The sequence below is a fragment of the Ursus arctos genome, unplaced genomic scaffold (genome assembly GCF_023065955.2).
Source record: "Ursus arctos isolate Adak ecotype North America unplaced genomic scaffold, UrsArc2.0 scaffold_19, whole genome shotgun sequence".
In the NCBI taxonomy this organism is placed as follows: domain Eukaryota; kingdom Metazoa; phylum Chordata; class Mammalia; order Carnivora; family Ursidae; genus Ursus; species Ursus arctos.
The window spans coordinates 10,988,995-11,006,016 of NW_026622863.1; the positions used below are offsets into that span (position 1 = coordinate 10,988,995).

Below are 17,022 nucleotides of genomic sequence, written 5' to 3' on the forward strand. Positions count from 1 at the left end.
CGGGGATTGGGGCGTCAAGATATGAATTGAGGGGTGGAGGACACACATTCAGTCCCTAACAGTGCCCGAGGGAAATGAAGACCTGTGTTCACACGAAAACCTGCACGTGGATATTGAGAGCAGTTCTATTAATAATCGAAAACTGGAAACAACCCAAATGTGAATGGATAAAGAAATTGGTACATTCATACAATGGAATACTACTCAGTCATAAACAGAAATACACTATTGCTGCATGTAATAGTTTAATTCAATTTCGAAGACATGATGTGGAGAGAAAGAAGCCAGTCTCAAAACGTTACCTGCTGTTTTGATTTCCTTTATGTGATATTCTCAAAAAGACAAAAATGTAGGGATGGAAAACAGCAATGGTATCACTACAAAGTGATAGTTTGAGGGAGTTTTGAGGGTGGTAGAACTGTTCTCTATTCTCTTTTTAAAAAAATTTTTTATTATTATTTTTTTAAGTAAAAAAGCTCCATGCCCTGCGTGGATGGAGCCCAACGTGCGGCTCGAACCCACAACCCTGAGATGAAGACCTGAGCTGAAGTCAAGAGTCGGACGCCCAACTGACTGAGCCACCCAGGCGCCCTGGAACTGTTGTGTATTCTAATTGTGGTGGGCGTTACCCGAATCTGTCCATGTGCTAAACATCATAGATTCATACACCAACATTTTAAGAAGTCAAATTTAGTGCATGCTAAGTGAGGAAGATTTAAGAAAAAATTGCTTTAAAGATCATTCAAACAAAAAAATAAATAAAAACTGTTTGCCAGGAACCTAGGGGCTTATTTGCCATCTGGCCCTAGTTCTCAAGATCATTTAAATCCTTTTTCTGCTGCTTCTCACTCACTCACTCAAGCAAACAAACAAACAAACACACCTGCCCCTAATTTAGCTCAACAGCTGTTTACCAAGCTACATGCTACAAAGTTCCATTTTGGGCATTCTGCAGTTTCTAGAACCTTAGTGAATGGCACTTAAGGACATGGAGGCAGAGAGGGCTGAATGCAGAGTGTCCCCTTCCGGCTATGACTATAGGTCAGGAGAGTGACCAGCCCAAGGCACCCTGCAGAAAGGGAGCTGGGCATAAGGCCCCCAAGTCATTCTCCTCCCCCATCTGGTCTCTCCCAGGGCTCTCACTGGCCAGACTCGACTTGAAGCCAGTGGGCATAGAAGCTGTTGGTCCTGCCCATCTAGGTCAGCCTCCCAGAACTAAGAGCAGGGTGGAGAACAACGGAGAGTGGATATGGAAAGGCAAACATACAGTCTAGCACAATCCACACGGATCCTGCTCTCTGGGGCATTGAATCTGTTAGGGGAGGCAATATCTTTGCCAGGAATTAAACTATGAGGTAAGCGCTTTAATACAGAGAAAAGGTTATACTGGAAAGAGGGAATAGGGGATGGCTTCCTTGAGCTAGACCTAGAAGGATGAGCAGAATATTAGCCGGCAGAGGAGGGAAAGGACATCATGGCCAAAATGAAGAAATGCAAATCCCTCCCGGGAAGTTCAGTTTAATTCACAGTCACTTATGGAAAGGCAGCTAGCTAATGGTCGTGGTTAGAAGCACCGGTTTCAGCATGAAAGGAACCTGGGATTTAATACTAACCCTACAGTGCACATGCTGTGTGGCCTTCAGCTAGTTGCTTAACATCTCTGACTCTTAGTGTACCATCAATGAGATAGTACATATATTTTTGCCATTGTACCTCATAACATCTGGCAGGGTTTGCAGGTACAATTCATGACCGGAAAGTGACCAGACTTACTCCTGCCAATCATAGACACATAGTGACCACCAAAGCCAAATTGCCATTCAGTCCACGGGGCCAGCCTGCCAAGACCAAGAGTCCTTGGTCTCCTTAGCATTCCTGCCTCCTTCCTTCTCTACCCTCCTTTGCCAGGGTCTCGATGCCACCCTGCCCACTGTCCCCGCTACCCCATGTGTGGGTCCTTCCATTTGGATTCTCACCCTCTTCAATGAAAACATCACTCTGGAAGTTACATACGCCCTTTTCTACTAAAAATAGGTTGCATCTCATAACATAACTAGGAAATTATTTTAAAAAACAAAATAAAACAAAATTCTCTCTTTGAAGGAAAGCATGGACAGAACAAGAGGACAAGAGGGATAAAAATGAGAATCCTTTGTCCATCCTGTCCCATATCGAAAACACAGGGTCCGGCACATAGTAGGAGCTTAATAGAAAGTAGTGAAGTGCTCAGAGGCAAATACTCTGCAGTTGGGCAATCCAAACCGAAATCCCAGCCACACCATTGGCTCTCTTCCACCGCGAGGACAAATTACATCACGAGTCTCAGTTTCTTCATCTATAAAATGGGAAACCTAATAGTGCCTACTTGACCAGATTATTGTGAGGGTTCAAATCAATAGTCAATCTGAAATTTTTAGCGCTTAAGCCACCACCAATAATAATACTTCTGATTATTATAGACATTACTTCTACCTGTCAAACACTGTGCTGTCCCTCACAGAGACCCCCAATGGAGAGCCCCCAAGAAAACAGACCTGTTGATAACTGTAGTTTCTGAAACACTATGATTAGTGGAATGAGAAAAACAGCAGGAGAACTCAGAGGGAAAGTCCTTAGGAAAACCTTTAACCTCGTCAGGTGAGGCCTGACGTCAGAATCCCAGACATGGTGATCTAGGACTTTGCCCAGGCATGCTCTGGGGCACAGTGGAGTGAGGGGGAGGGAGCTCTTGCAAGGACGGGGGCAAGAACGATCTGGAAATGACTCAGAGACACTTTAAAGTGAAAGAATGGGAAATGTCCCTGTCAGCATTTCTCTGACCCATTCACCTCCACCAGAGCACCGGTGTGGCATGTGGAAGCTGGGGCCAGGCCCTATCAGTCACACACACACACACGCACACTCACACGCACACACGCACACACACCCCGCCCCTTGCCCTTCCAGGCAGTACCAACAGGTGATGCCTCCTCCTTCTTTTCCTCTGCCCTTGAAGGTCACTTGGACCACATTCTACCAGTACGGAGAGGCCAAAGATGAACTCACACAGGTCGGGGGAGGGAGGGTTGGCACAGACTTCCCTTTCACAAAGGGTCTCTAATCTTTCCACTGGTGATGTTATCCTCAAATGTCATGGCACAGAGAAATGGCCAGGAGAAGAAGGCATTTCCCATACACCGTTGCAACACTTGTATACATCACCGGGCCCCTCTGCCTTGGGTGCCCAATACATCAATTTTTTTATATGGTAAATCCTATACTTATCCTGTAGGAGCTCCAGTCCATCGCCCTGCATTTTTGTGCGGGCTTAAAGTGCTCATTTGTTACATTAAATGTGAATTCAATGAGGACAGAGATTTTGGGGTGTCTGCTCTTTGTCGTATCCCTCATTCGTAGAAAAGTGCCTGGCCCAAAGTAGGTGTTCAGTTAACATTTGCTGAGGGAAGAAATAAATGAAATGTAAATGCTTTCAATAGTCCACAATCTTTGTAATCCTGTTTTGGCATGTCTTCATAAAAAAATAATAAACACCGGAAGCCTCGGGAAAGGAAGGTGGCTTAGGGTCCCCACGGCTCTCAAAGAGCCTGATAGTGGGACTCCCCGGGACATCGCTTCATTATCAGCTAACAGGTTCTCAGCCTAGGGCAGTTCCACTCCTCCCCCCACCCCTTCCCAGCCACCCCCCGCCCAAGGACTAAGGGGTGGCTACTGGCAATTAGAGTCAGGGAGTCAGGGGAGGTTAGATGTCCTGCAGTACCAGGAAAGACCCAACCAAAAAAAAAAAAAAAAAAAAAAAAAGCCATCGGCAGCCGGCCGAGAAAGATGACCCGGTTTGCCAACTCCTAAGGGACCCGACTGTGTCTCCCAACTCCACGCAGGGCCTGACACAGACTGAGGGTCTAATGGACCTCAGCCAAAGAGACTGGAGGGTACAAGGTAGGAAGGAGGGTGGGGGCAAGAAGAAGAAAGGGTTGGTGGGAGGGGAAAGGCCTCCCTTGGGCTCGAGAGAAGCCCAGTCCCTTGCGTCTTCGGAGGCTCCCAGATTATTTCAGAAAGAAGCCGTGCCAAACTGGGATGTACCGAAAGCTTTCGGCTGGAAAGAAAGATCCCTGAGTGCAGCCAGGAAAATCCCAGGCTGGCTCCCAGGCCTGGAGCCAGGGCCTCGCTGGCCCTCCGCGCCCCCACGAGGAAGCGCGGCGAGTTCGGGTCCCCAGCGCCCATCTGCGGAGGGAGGGTGGCCCGGGAAGGCGGGGACCGGCGCCCGGGGCTCGCGGGCACGCGGACCCGCCGCCCACGTGGGAAGGCCGGCTGCATTTCCGCCCGGGCCGCGCTCGCTCCCACCTCCCGGCCGCGGCCCCCGCGCCGCCTCCGCGCGCCCGCTAGGTGGCGCCTGCGCTCTAGGGCGCGCCTCTCCGGCGCAGGCGAAAGCCACGGCGGAGCCGGGCGGCGCAGCGAACCTGAGCCCCAGGATTCCGGGGACTGGAGGGCAGCGCCGGCAGCCAAGGTAGGATTCCTGAGCCTCGGGCGTTTCCTTCGAGCCTCAGCGGTCGGGGTGGGCAGCGCGGCGGTCGCCGAGCCCCGCGCGCGCTCCGCGCACAGAACCCGAGAAGTCGGAGCGGCCACACGTGTCGTTGCCTAAGGGGACCCGGAGCCCCGCAGTCTCCAAGCTGGGCCTAGGGGCAGAGCAGAACAGCAGGTCGCAGGCACGCAGACGTGCTCCGCTAGCCTGTGCCTCCGGAAAGCTTGCCCGAATTCCCCGAACCGCGGGTCCGAAAAGGAGAGAAAAGAGTTACTGGCACCTAGAGCGCCTACAGCTTTGCAGCCGAGTGCGGATAAGATCCAGAGAGCACCATTCTCAAACTTGGCTGCACGTTGGGATCGCTTGGGGAGCGTTAAAAAATTGCTGGTGCCCCCAGTTCCACACTCCCCCCCCACCCCCAGACTCAAATGTAAGTGGTCTGGGTTGGGGCCTGGGCATTTGGATATTTAAAAGCTTCCCAGGGCATTGCAACTAGCAGCTAAGTTTGAGGACCCTTGATGTGAGGTTGGAGAAAACCCGAGGACGTTTGTTACAGCGCCGAATGCTGATTGTTCTTCTCTCACTCCCCCACCCCCGCCTCTCCTCCTCCTCCTTCCTGCTTTTGAAGCAGGAAATATCTCTGCCTTTGAGCTGTCAAACCCAAGATAAAACACCAACACCTCCCCTCCAATAGGGCTGATTCTGAAAGGGTTAAACTCAGAAGTGGGCAGGGAACAGAAAGACACTGAGAGGGAATGTGAGGGGAGACCCCTGAGCTGCCCTCATCATTTTGGTAAAGGTAGCTGCGGAGGCATGGCAGGCACCCCTGTAAGTCGTAAAAATGGTCCCGTGTATTTAGGTAACAAGCAAAGTGGTTACCAGCATGGGCTTGGAGTCCCCGGGGCCAGATCAAGAATTCATGGAACCACGTCTGGCCTCGGTTTCCCCATCTGCAAAATGGGTATGATGGTATACCCCCCCCCCCCCTTGGAGCTGTTGTAGGAATTATTAACAATTAAAGGCCCTGTTTGCTGAGGGTAGACCCGTGCCAGGTGCTGTGCTAAATGCTTTCTGTGCGTTGTCAATTTTGACTCCTGTCGCCGCCCACAAGATAGTCCTATAATTACCCCATATGGGTAGAAGAAGCTGGGCCTCAGGAAGGTCAAGGACCATGCTCAGGGTTACATAATTAACAAGAGGCAGATTCCAGGCAATCTGACTCTCGGGCCCATGTGTAGAAGTAATCTGCTGTTTGCCTCATTGAGAGAATGTAGAGAAAACACTTAGCACAGGGCAGCTCATGGTGCATTTTCCATTAACAACAGCTGTCATTGCTGCCAGCAAAGCACTTTCACTGAATTGACTCATTCGTTCATTCACGATATATTCATTACTAAGAGCCTACTATGTGCCAAGCAGTCTCCCAGATGCTAGACATAAAACGGTGAGTAAGACAGAGGTAAACTGGCTCTCAATGAATTCACACTCCAGTGAATGAGACACATGAGAACAAGGACAGTGGATCCTCATTTTTTGCAGATTTTGTAGTGGCAAGTTCTCTTACTTTCTACAATGTATGTGCAACCCTACAATCGACATCCACAGCGCTTTCGTGGTCATGTGAGGACATGGGCAGAGTCACCGAAAATTGGAGCTGCCCAGCACACACGTTCCCAGCTGAGGTCAACACAAGGCGACACTCTGCCTTCTGGTGTTCGCTGTCACGCTGTAAACAGGTGTCCTTTGTGCGGTCTATTTCGTGCCATGCTTTCTGCATTTTTTGTGCTTTTGTTGTTGGTGGTGGTGATTTCTCTGTTTAAAATCACCCCAAGCATTGTGTTCAAGTGCTGACTAGTGCTCCTAAGCATAAGAAGGTTGTGATGTACCTTAGAGAGAAAATATATATTAGATAAGCTGTGTTCAGGCATGAGTTGTAATGGTGTTGGCTGTGAGTTCAATATGAATGAATCAACAATGTATATTAAATTGGGTGTCTTGAAACGGAAACACACATAATACAAGGTTAGGTATTGATCTGTTGACGAAAATATGAAACCTAACTTTAGGCTCCCAGAAACCTAACTTTAGGCTTTTCCCCTAAGAGCAATGGTTCAGTATTTGCTAATTCCATATTCATGGCATCTTTCTAGAACATAGCTCCTGCGAATAGTGAGAATCGACTGCCGTTAGACTTCACCACACATGCAATGAAAGAATCGAGGTGCAGAGGCATATGGAAGGGGCCTGCCTTAGTTTGGGTGTCAGAAAGTTCGAAGCGGCCAGGCACAGAGTGGGTGGGATGAGGAAAAAGTGTTTCAGGCAGAGAAAGTAGCATGTGCAAAGTCCCGGAGGTCACCAAGAGCTTGGCAAGGTCAGGAAACTCAAGGAGAGCCAGTGTGCAGGGAGTGTGGTGGGCAAAGAGAGCAGAAGTGCACTAATGGTGGTAATAATAATAATAATAATAATAATATGCTGAAGACAGAGGCTGGGGCCAGGTGGTACTGTGTTTTGTGGGCAGCTCTCATTTCATCCGATTAGCGCAATAATCCTGGCAGCCTGGGCGGGGAAGTTTCCCCCTCTTGCAGCTGATGAAATTGATGCCCTATGTGGTTAAATAAATACCTTATCCAAAGTTACACAGCTGGAAAGCACCAAAACCAACCTCCAGTAACTCCCTCTTAATCTAATGCCAAACAGACATTTGAGTATTGATCAGTGATCTTAGGACACAGTCCTGGGCTAGAGATTTGGTTTGGTTTGGGGAGTTATCAGTGACTAAGTGGCTGCAGAAGCCATCGAGCACGTCTGAAACTACTTGGGACGGTGCACAGAGTATGGAGAAGAAAAGTCCTCAAAGGGGCACCTGGGTGGCTCAGCCGTGAAGCGTCTGCCTTCAGCTTAGGTCATGATCCCAGGGACCTGTGATTGAGCCCCAATCGGGCTCCCTGCTCGGAGGGAAGCCTGCTTCTCCCTCTCACACTCTCCTTGCTTGTGTTCCCTCTCTCACTGTCTCTCTCTGTCAAATAAATAAATAAAATCTGAAAGAAAGAAGGAAAGAAAGAAAGAAGAGAAAAGAAAAGAAGGAAGGAAAAGTCCTCTTGCCCTTATAAAATATTCCTGGTATGAAACCGTCAATGCCTTAGTGACAGAGTGCCAGTTGCCTGCAGGGGCAGAAGGAGTAGTGAGGGTGGGCACAAAGATGTAGAAAAAGGAAATGCGAAGGTCTGATCCAAACTACCCCTGAAATACTAGCTCTGGCATTGGGTCTCCCCATTCACAGGGCAGCCAGGTCTCAATCTGTCTCTTGTCCTTGCAGGACAATGATCTTAAGCAGGGGTCAGGAAATATTTTTCTGTAAAGGGCCTGATAGGAAATATTTTGAGCTTTGTGGACCATATGCTTTCCGTTGGCATCTACTTACCTCTGTGGTTGTAGAGGAAAAGCAGCCTTAGAAGGTATGGAAATGAGTGTGTTCCAATAAAACTTTATTTAAAACTTTATTTATGGACACTGAAATTTGGATTTCGTATGATTTTAATGGGTGACAAAGTGCTATTCTTCTTTTGATTTTTAAAACATTTCAAAATGTGGGGCGCCTCGTTAGGCGTCTGCTTTGCAGCTCAGGTCAAGATCCCAGGGTCCTGGGATCAAGCCCCGCATAGGGTTCCTTGCTCAGTGGGGAGTCTGCTTCTCCCTCTCCCTCTGCCACTCCCCCTGTTTGTGCTCTCTCTCTCTCTCAAATAAAGAAAATCTTTTTAAAAAAATTTAAAAATGTGAAAACTATTCTTAGCTCACAGTTGCACAAAAACAGGCAGTGAGTGGGTGGGCTGTGGCCTGTGGGCTATCATGAGACCTAAGGGTCATAAGAATACTAAATGTCCATCTAGCAAAATCTTTACCTGACCCATGAATCTCCATCAACTGTTCTCAGCTATTTCTTGAGTTCCCCCAATAAAATGGAACTCACTGGGCACCTCATTCCATTGCTAGCTGTTTGAACTATGCGATAGTTGGGGTTTCCCCAAAACCAGATCATGAGACAAGGCTTTGGGTGTCAGGACTTCACTGGGGAAGTGATCCCAAAGAGCGCAGTGAGAGTGAAGTGGACCTGGGGAAGGGAGGAAAACCAGTGAAGGATGTGTTGGTAAGTGAGTTAGCACCCAGGCAGTGGCTCGGTCTCGCTGGGGAACCCTTGGAGAGATTGTGTGTCCTGTGAAGGGGCAAGGAAACTGGGGTATTTCCCTCCCTCCCTTCGTCAAGGCCTCCCCACTTCTTTTTCTTCTTCTTCTTTTTTTTTTTTTAAAGAGAGAGGGAAAGACAGAGCACAAGCAGGAGGAGAGGCAGAGGGGGAGGGAGAAGCAGAATCCCCGCTGAGCCGGGAGCGGGACATGAGCCTCGATCCCAGGACCTGGAGATCATGACCTGAGCCAAAGGCAGACGCTTAACCCTCTGAGCCACCCGAGCACCCTGGGCCTCCTCACTTCTGCACTCTCTCTGTGGTCCACCTCACCCAGCCAGAAAATGCCTTCAGGTAGGAAGAAGAGGCCGCAGGTGCAACTGGAAACTGTTTGCAGGTGGCCTCTGGTGGGGGCGCTGATGAGCATGGGTGCCCTACAAAGTGTTTCTGATTTGGGTTTTTTCAGTGTGTGCTGCATACCCCCGGGGACCTTGTGAGATGATTTGGTGTGGAAGGAGTCACCGGAGCTAAAGGACACGAAGTCTCAGACTAGGCTAGCAATTCCCTTTGTAAACTGTCTCTTTGATCCTGCCCTGCTGCTGTCTGTCCCTGGTCCAGGAGCTCCAGCCACACTGGCCTTGTACTTCCTGGAACTTGCCAGACTCTCTTCTGACTACAGTCAACAAAAGAGGTCTCAGTGAAGTACTAGACTGGCTTGTCTCCCTTTTTTATGGAAAAGACAGCAGTCCTGAAGTTCAGGGCATGGAACAGGCAAGAGTGGTCAGCTAAAATTTAAGAACACTGTTCTGTTTATTTTTACAGTTTCCACCTATACATGGCAAGTGTTTGTAGCTCCACATTCACGGTAATAATATCAAGGGTTTTCTTTAAAATACATTTACAGGGGCACCCGGGCAGCTTAGTTCGTTAAGCATCTGCCTTCGGCTCTGGTTGTGATCCTGGGGTCCTGGGATCGAGCCCCACATCCTTGGGGCTCCCTGCTCAGCGGGGAGCCTGCTTCTCCCCCTCCCCCCGCTCATGCTGTCTGTCTCTCAAATAAATAAAACCTTTAAAAAATAATAAAATAAAATACATTTCCATAATATGTCTACTTAAAGAAAAATATGAAAAATAACATAGTAGTATGAGAATATGATAAAAACGGTAGTTGCCACTTACTGAGCACTTACTCCGTGCCTGACGTTGTTCGAACCCCCTGACCTGCATCATGTAATTACTCCTCACCACAGTCGCATGGGTTAAGTCCTACTGGAGGTAGGTACTATTATTAACTAAGAAAACAGGCATAAGTTAAGTAACTTGCCCGAAGTTATGGAGCCGGTAAGTGACAGAACTGGAAAGTAAACCCGGATTGTCCTACTCCACAGTTTGTGTTCTTTTTTTTTTTTTTTTTTTAAATTTTATTTATTTGTGAGAGAGAGAGAGCATGCACGCACATGTGAGCATGAGCTGGGGGAGGGGCTGAGGGAAGGGGAGAAGCAGGCTCCCCGCTGAGCAGGGAGCCCCAAGGATGTGGGGCTCGATCCCAGGACCCCGGGATCATGACCAGAGCCATAAAGCAGATGCCTAACCAACTGAGCCACCCAGGCGCCCCACAGTCTGTGTTCTTAATGGCAGGATGACACTGCTTCTCGCAAATTTGACAAGAGAAAAAAAGAAGAAAGAAAAGTGAAGATGCCCTTTGACTTACTGACGGTAAGGAAGCCGTAAGAGTTTCCTCTTTGTCATCCAGCCGAAATCTGTCTCCCTGAATCGGGCATCCCTTGGGTGTCATACTTTCTTCTGGAGCCTCAGGGAACAATCTGTCCCCTTTTCATCCCTACGGTCCCGCGGGTATTTGATGGCAGGGAAGCTGCTGGCCCTCCCGGATCTTCCGTGTTCTAGATTAAACGCTGCCAGTTCCTTCTGCTTATATTCTAGCGTGTGTTCTCAGCATCCTCCCCCAAGCAAAGGGCCCCTTTCTTCCTCATTCTTGTGTATCCCACGGAACTTATGAAGTTGGTTTTGTTGCTGTACCTTTTTTTTTTCTTTTTAAGAGCCCCTACAGCTCACTCTGGGCTCAGGGTGGATGGCTGTGGTTGGGGTGATTGACGAGGCGAAGAGCAGCTAGATCATGATGTCCAGAGGGAGACTGTCGCTCAGAGAAAGCACCCCAGGGCCAGCATCACGGGGGGGGGGGGGGCTGGACGCTGGTCCCGTTCATTCTTTGCTGGCCCGAGATGAAGCTTCCTTGGTGCCCATGGAGCTAATCAGGCTGAAAGGGACAGACTAACCAAATTCGCAGGAGCCTGGTAGGGAAGCCAGACCACAAATATATTAAATCACAATGGGACAAGCACTGCAAGGCGGCCTGAAAACTTTATGTCAGCCTGTCAGCACATTCTTTCCTCGGTAGGGAAGCCGGCCTGGGAAGCCAAATTCTAGTTAGAAAGTTGGTATTCACGGAACCCAGGCAAGGTGAGCAAGACGAATGATTTTAATAGCCAGGATGGCCTAAGATACTCAGATCCTCTGAGGGATACAAGGGTCCACGGCTGCAGCTCTGCTGACCTAAGCTCCCATCCCTGTGCTCATGGTGGACGTGACTAAAATCAGTGACCAAATCTTTGTCTTCCTGCTGCTCCCTGGACCAACCTTAAGATCCTTATCAGGAGGACGCCTGGGTGGTTCAGTCGGTGAAGCGTCTGCCTTTGGCTCGGGTCATATCCCAGGGTTCTGGGATTGAGTCCTGCACCGGGCTCCGTGCTCAGCAGGGAGTCAGTGTCTCCCTCTGCTCTTCCCCTCTCCTTGTGATCTCTTTCCCTCTCCCTCTCTGTCTCTCAAATACATAAATAAAATATTTTTAAAAAGATCCTTATCAAGAGGGTATTCCAGGAGGCTCTGGCCAGCCCTCTGAGCTGCCTGTAATGCTCAGAGTTTCCAGAAATCCCACCGCTCTGGACAATGGGAGATAAGATAGACTCTCAAAGACTTCTCTTTGGTATCATTTTTGCTGAGCTCCTCGCACTTCACCGTCTCTCTCGACCTAATAGTCCTTCGGCTCATGTTAATACAATTGGCTTTTCTTTTTTTTTTTTCTTCTCATTGTCAAGTCTTGATTTGATTTCCAGGCCTTGCTCTTCCTGCTTTGTCCAGAAGCGCATCCTGTCCTGTCTTAAGAACTTCTGCAGATCAGTAATTACAGATACTGTGCGTGGATTCCACTGATACACTCTCCCCACATTCGGGGGTGACTTGCCGTGTACCTTCCAGAAATAACCTCTTGTGACTGAGAAGCGGTGTTCTGGGATGCTGAGCTCTGTTCTAGAATTGGCAGATCACAGTGTTACGCTGTTAGTACTGTTATCACTTATCCGTGCCCGGGGCCACACAGGTCCCGGAGAGGCAGCTGGGGGCACCAAACCCACGAGATCATTGAGTTCGCTATTATGAGCATTGATTAGGCTTCTCTGAGTGTTGGGATACCTATTATTTTAGAGCAAGCCAACTTTTTTTTTTTTTAAGATTTTATGTATTTTTGCAGAAGAGAGAGAGAAAGAAAGAGTGTGTGAGCACAAGTCGGGGGTGGGGAGGGAGGGGCAGGGGGAAAAGCAGACTCCCCACTGAGCAGGGAGCCCGATGCCGGACTGGATCCCATGAGCTGAAGGCAGATGCTTAACCGACTGAGCCACCCAGGTGCCCGCAAGCTGACATTTTGCCAGCTTTTAGAAATGAGTATTTTGTCCAGGGCGTCTCGTCCCACCCATCTGAAGAACCTTGACTTCCCTAAAAGGGAGACGAAAATGCGTACAGAGAATCCGTGGCACCTGGGGCCACTGCAGGAGGCCTTCTCGAGATCTTCCAGAGGAGAAGTGGGCCTGTCCTCAGGCTGCTGGGCTGCCCAGTCTGAGGGGGGAGATCCAGTTCTCATACTAGGAAGGCTGCCAGTCTGATGAGAGAGGCACCATCCCTAGCCTCAGGGGGTCTGATGGAGAAGAGGCATAAGGTATCCTTGGTGTGAACTATTTCCCCACCCCTGAAGATACCACTGTCTGTGTCTTCTTTTAAGTCTGTCAACAGGCAGGGAGCCCCCCCCCCCCCCCCCGCTTCATTCACATCTCCGATACACTTGTGCAAAGGCACAGCAGAGGCCACAGCTTTTGAGGGTCAGCCTGGAGATTTTTTTTTTTAAGATATTTATTTATTTGAGACAGAGACAGAGATAGCAAGAGAGCACAGGAGGAGCGGGGAGGAGGGAGAAGCACACTCCCCACTGAGCGGGGAGCCTGATGCAGGGATTCAGTCCCAGGACCCTGGGATCATAACCTGAGCTGAAGGCAGACGCCTAACCCACTGAGCCACCCAGGCGCCCCAATTTTTTAATAGACTTTTTTTAGACCAGTTTAGATTTACAGAAAAATGGAGACGGTAGTACAGAGAGTTCCTGGATACCCCACACCCAGTTTCCTCTATTATTAAGATGAACAAATGTGCTGAGGTACATTTGTTAAGATCAACAAACCAATATTAATACATTCTTAGTAACCAAAGTCCATAGTTTATTCCGATTTTCTTAGTGTTTACCTCCTGTCCTTTCTCGATTCCAAGACCTCCGCCAGTATCTGGTGTCACATCATCTCAGGTTCCTGCTGGCTGAGACGGTGTAGCAGATTTTCCTTGTTTTTGATGACCTCCCCAGTTTTGAGGAGTACTGGTCAGGTATGTTGTAGGATACCCCTCTAGTGGAATCTGCCTGGTATTTTCCTCAGGATGGGTCTGGGGTTATGGGTTTTGGGGAGAAAGGCCACAGAGGTAAAGTGCCATTTTCATCACATCATGGCAAGCACCCCTGATGTCAGCACGACCTCCGGCTGTTGACCTTGAGCTCGATCACGTGACTGTGGTAGCGTTTGTCAGGGGTCCCCACTGTCCCGTTACCCTGTTTCCTCCGTTCCATGCTGTTCCATACGTGCAGCACATGCCTGAAGGACTGGGAAGTCCTGTTCTCTCTTCTTCGGGGCAGCGTATCTACATCCTCTCTCGGGAATTCTTCTGCACGGAGGATTTGGCTCTTCTCTCCCATGTATTCATTTCTCTCTCTCTCTCTTTTTTCTCCCCCCTCCTAGTGTGGACTCACGGGTTTTATTTTATACTCTGGCTTAGAATCCAATACTGCCTAGTCTTCTTGCTCCAATTATTCCATCTCTGGCCCCGGGAATGGGATTTGTGTTCGTAAACCAGCTCCTGCGGCATTTCTTGTAGGTGTTAGAGTTTGAGACCCACGTGGTCGGGGTTCATGGCCCCAGCTCCACCACTCACTGGCCCTGGCTGTGTTCTTGGCAAAGCGCTGAACCACTGGGGCCTCCGTTTTCTCAGCCGAGACTGGAGCTAATGCTCTTACCTCGCACATGGGGTTGTTGAGTAAGATGCCCATCGTGAGTCCTCTGTACCTAGACGACTTTGTTATCGTTTGACGTTCCCATTCCTTCTGGGTCGGCTCCAGAGCGTTACACACCAAGGCTCGTGTGGCCCCTATTCCCGGACCTTGTCACCTCCTCCCCGGTCACCTCCTCTTCCTGGTGAACCAGCGTTGTCTCCCGCCCTCTCTCTCAGTCACACTGCGCTCCAGCCAGCCAGACCACCCATCTAACGTACCCTGTGCCGGTTCACACAGACACACATCCTCATTCCTTCAAAGCCCTCCGAGACACCACTTCCTCTGTGACACCACCTGACAGCCAGGCCAGAAGTCCCCTCTCTTCTTGTCAACTGCCAGCGTGCCCACTGTGCCCACTCTTGCCTCACAGCCCTTATCACTTTAGACCCTGCATCAGAGCAAGGGGACTGTCCTCCCCGAACGGTCCTCATCTCTGTTCATCTCTCTATCCCACCTGCACACGGGGGGCTCCCCACGCCAGCCTGTGGTCTTGTTTGCACCTCTGTAAGTTATGACAAGACAAAGGGAGTAGGGGAAAGGTCATATCCTGACTGCTGACTGGGCTTAATCAGACAGCGTGTGAGGGCAGAACTTCTCAGAGGTTGAGAGGCTAATCCTGGGTCATACGTGTGTGTGTGTGTGTGTGTGTGTACACATACTTGTCATACCATGGCAGGGAAGGGGGGGTTCACATATATATTAAGGGACAATATACATGACGTAACATTGGCCATTTTAACCATTTTAAAATGTACAGTTCAGTGACATTAAGTACATTTACATGGTTGTATAGCCGACCATCGCCACCATCCATCTCTAGAACTTTTTCATCTTCCGAAACTCGTGAAACAATGAGTTTAATTGTAGGCTTAATTTTAATTTCTTCCCCATTCCCTTCTTCCTCGAGCTTCTGACACCCATCTTTCTACTTTGCATCTCTATGATTTTGACTACTCTAGGTACCCTGTACCCGTGGTATCGTGCAATATTTGTTCTTTTGTGACAGGCTTGCTTCACTTGGTATGAGGTCTCTAAGGTTCAGCCATGTTGTAGCAGGTGTCAGGATGTCCTTAAGATGGAATAGTATTCTGTTTGTATATATGGCATCTGGTTTATCCATTCATCTGTCCGTGGACGCTTGGGTTGCTCCCACATTTTGCATCGTGAATAATACTGCGATGAGCGTGAATGTACAAATATCCCTGCTTTCAATTCTTTTGGGTGTATATCCAGAGCAAAATTGCTGGATCATAAGGTAATTCTATTATTTTATTTTGGGGGGAATTACCATACCATTTCCACGGTGTCTATATCATTTTACATTCCCACCAGCAATGCACAAAGGTTTCTATTTCTCCACATCCTTGTCAATATTTGTTATTTTCTGTTTTTTTTGATAATAGCCATTCTAATAGGATCTCATTGTGGTTTTCATTTCCGTTTTCCTGATGACTAATGATGTTGAGCATCTTTTCATGTGCTTATTGGCCATTTGTGTATCTTCTTCTTCTTCTTCTCTTTTTTTTTTTAAGATTTTATTTATTTATTTGTCAGAGAGCATGAGCGAGTGCACAAGTAGGCCGAGCAGCAGGAAGAGGGAGGGGGAGAAGCAAGCTCCCTGCTGAGCAGGGAGGCCAACATGGGGCTTAATCCCAGGACTCTGAGATCATGACCTGAGCTGAAGGCAGATGCTTAACCACTGAGCCACCCAGGTGCCCCTATTTGTGTATCTTCTTTGGAGAAATGTCTGTTAAGTCCTTTGCTCATTTTTTTTTTAATCAGGTGGAGTTCTGTGTTTTTGTTTTTGTTTTTTTGCTGTTGGGTTGTAGAAGTTCTTTATACACTATGGATATTCATCTCTTATCAGATATATGATTTGCAAGTATTTTCTCCCATCTCGTCTTTTCACTCTGTTGATAGTGTCCTTTGATACACAGAAGTTTTTAATTTTGATGAAGTTCATTTTGTCTATTTTTTCTTTTATTGTCTGTGCTTTTGGTGCCATCTGCAAGAAATGGTTGTCAAATCCAATGTCATGAGACTTTTACTCTACATTTTCTCATAGGAGTCTATAGTTTTAGATTTTATGTTTAGGTCTTTGATCCATTTTAGGTAATGTTTATGTATGGTATAAAGTAAGTACCCAGTTTCATTCTTTTGCATGTGGATATCCAATTCTCCCAACACCATTTGTTGAAAAGACTATCCTTTCCTCATTGAATATTTTTGGCCCCCTGTTGACAATAATTCCACCATACATGTGAGGGTTGATTTCTGGGCCCTTTATTCTGTTGGTCTAAATGTCTGCTTGTGTACTAGTAGCACACTGTTTTGATTATTATACCTTTGTTGTAAGCTTTGAAATCAGAAAGTTTGAGTCCTCCTGCTTTGTTCTTGTTTTTCAAGGTTGTTTTGGCTATTTGGGGTTTCTTGAGATTCCATATGAATTTTAGTATGAATTTTTCTATTTTTGAAAAAAACATCATTGGCATTTCAATAGGAATTGCATTGAATCTATAGATCATTTTGAGTACTATTGACATCTTAATGTTAAGCTTCCCTATCTATGAACATGGGATGTCTTTCCATTTATTTGTATCTTCTTTCATTTCTTTCAGCAACATTTTGCAGTTTTCTGTGTGCAAGTCTTTCACCTCCTTGGTTCAGTTTATTCCCAAGTATTCTTCTTTGATGCTTGCTTACACTTTTTGAGGGTCTTGATATATTGAAAAACGAGGGGCGCCTGGGTGGCTGAGATTGGTTAAGCATCGGCCTTTGGCTCAAGTCACAATCTCCAGGTCCTAGGATCGAGGCCCATGTTGGGCTCCCAGCTCAGTGGGGAGATACCAGAATGGTGGTCAGCTTAAACTGTATGGTCCTCTCGGTGTT

At 48.0% G+C, this 17,022-nt stretch overlaps 1 protein-coding gene across 4 annotated transcripts in view; it reads left to right on the forward strand.

Moving 5' to 3' along the window:
- Positions 1 to 4,394: 4,394 nt before the first annotated feature.
- The window catches only part of CHD9 (chromodomain helicase DNA binding protein 9), a 212,483-nt gene continuing 199,855 nt past the window's right edge, over positions 4,395 to 17,022 (forward strand). Inside the window, exons 1-2 of one of the 4 annotated variants that reach the window (XM_026494741.4) lie at positions 4,401 to 4,504; positions 10,335 to 10,412. The gene's annotated coding sequence lies outside the window, so the exon portion shown is untranslated. Of the gene's footprint in view, positions 4,505 to 10,334; positions 10,413 to 17,022 lie in introns of all 4 variants that reach the window. The other 3 variants (XM_048224064.2, XM_026494743.4, XM_048224063.2) reach the window with 3 other exon arrangements.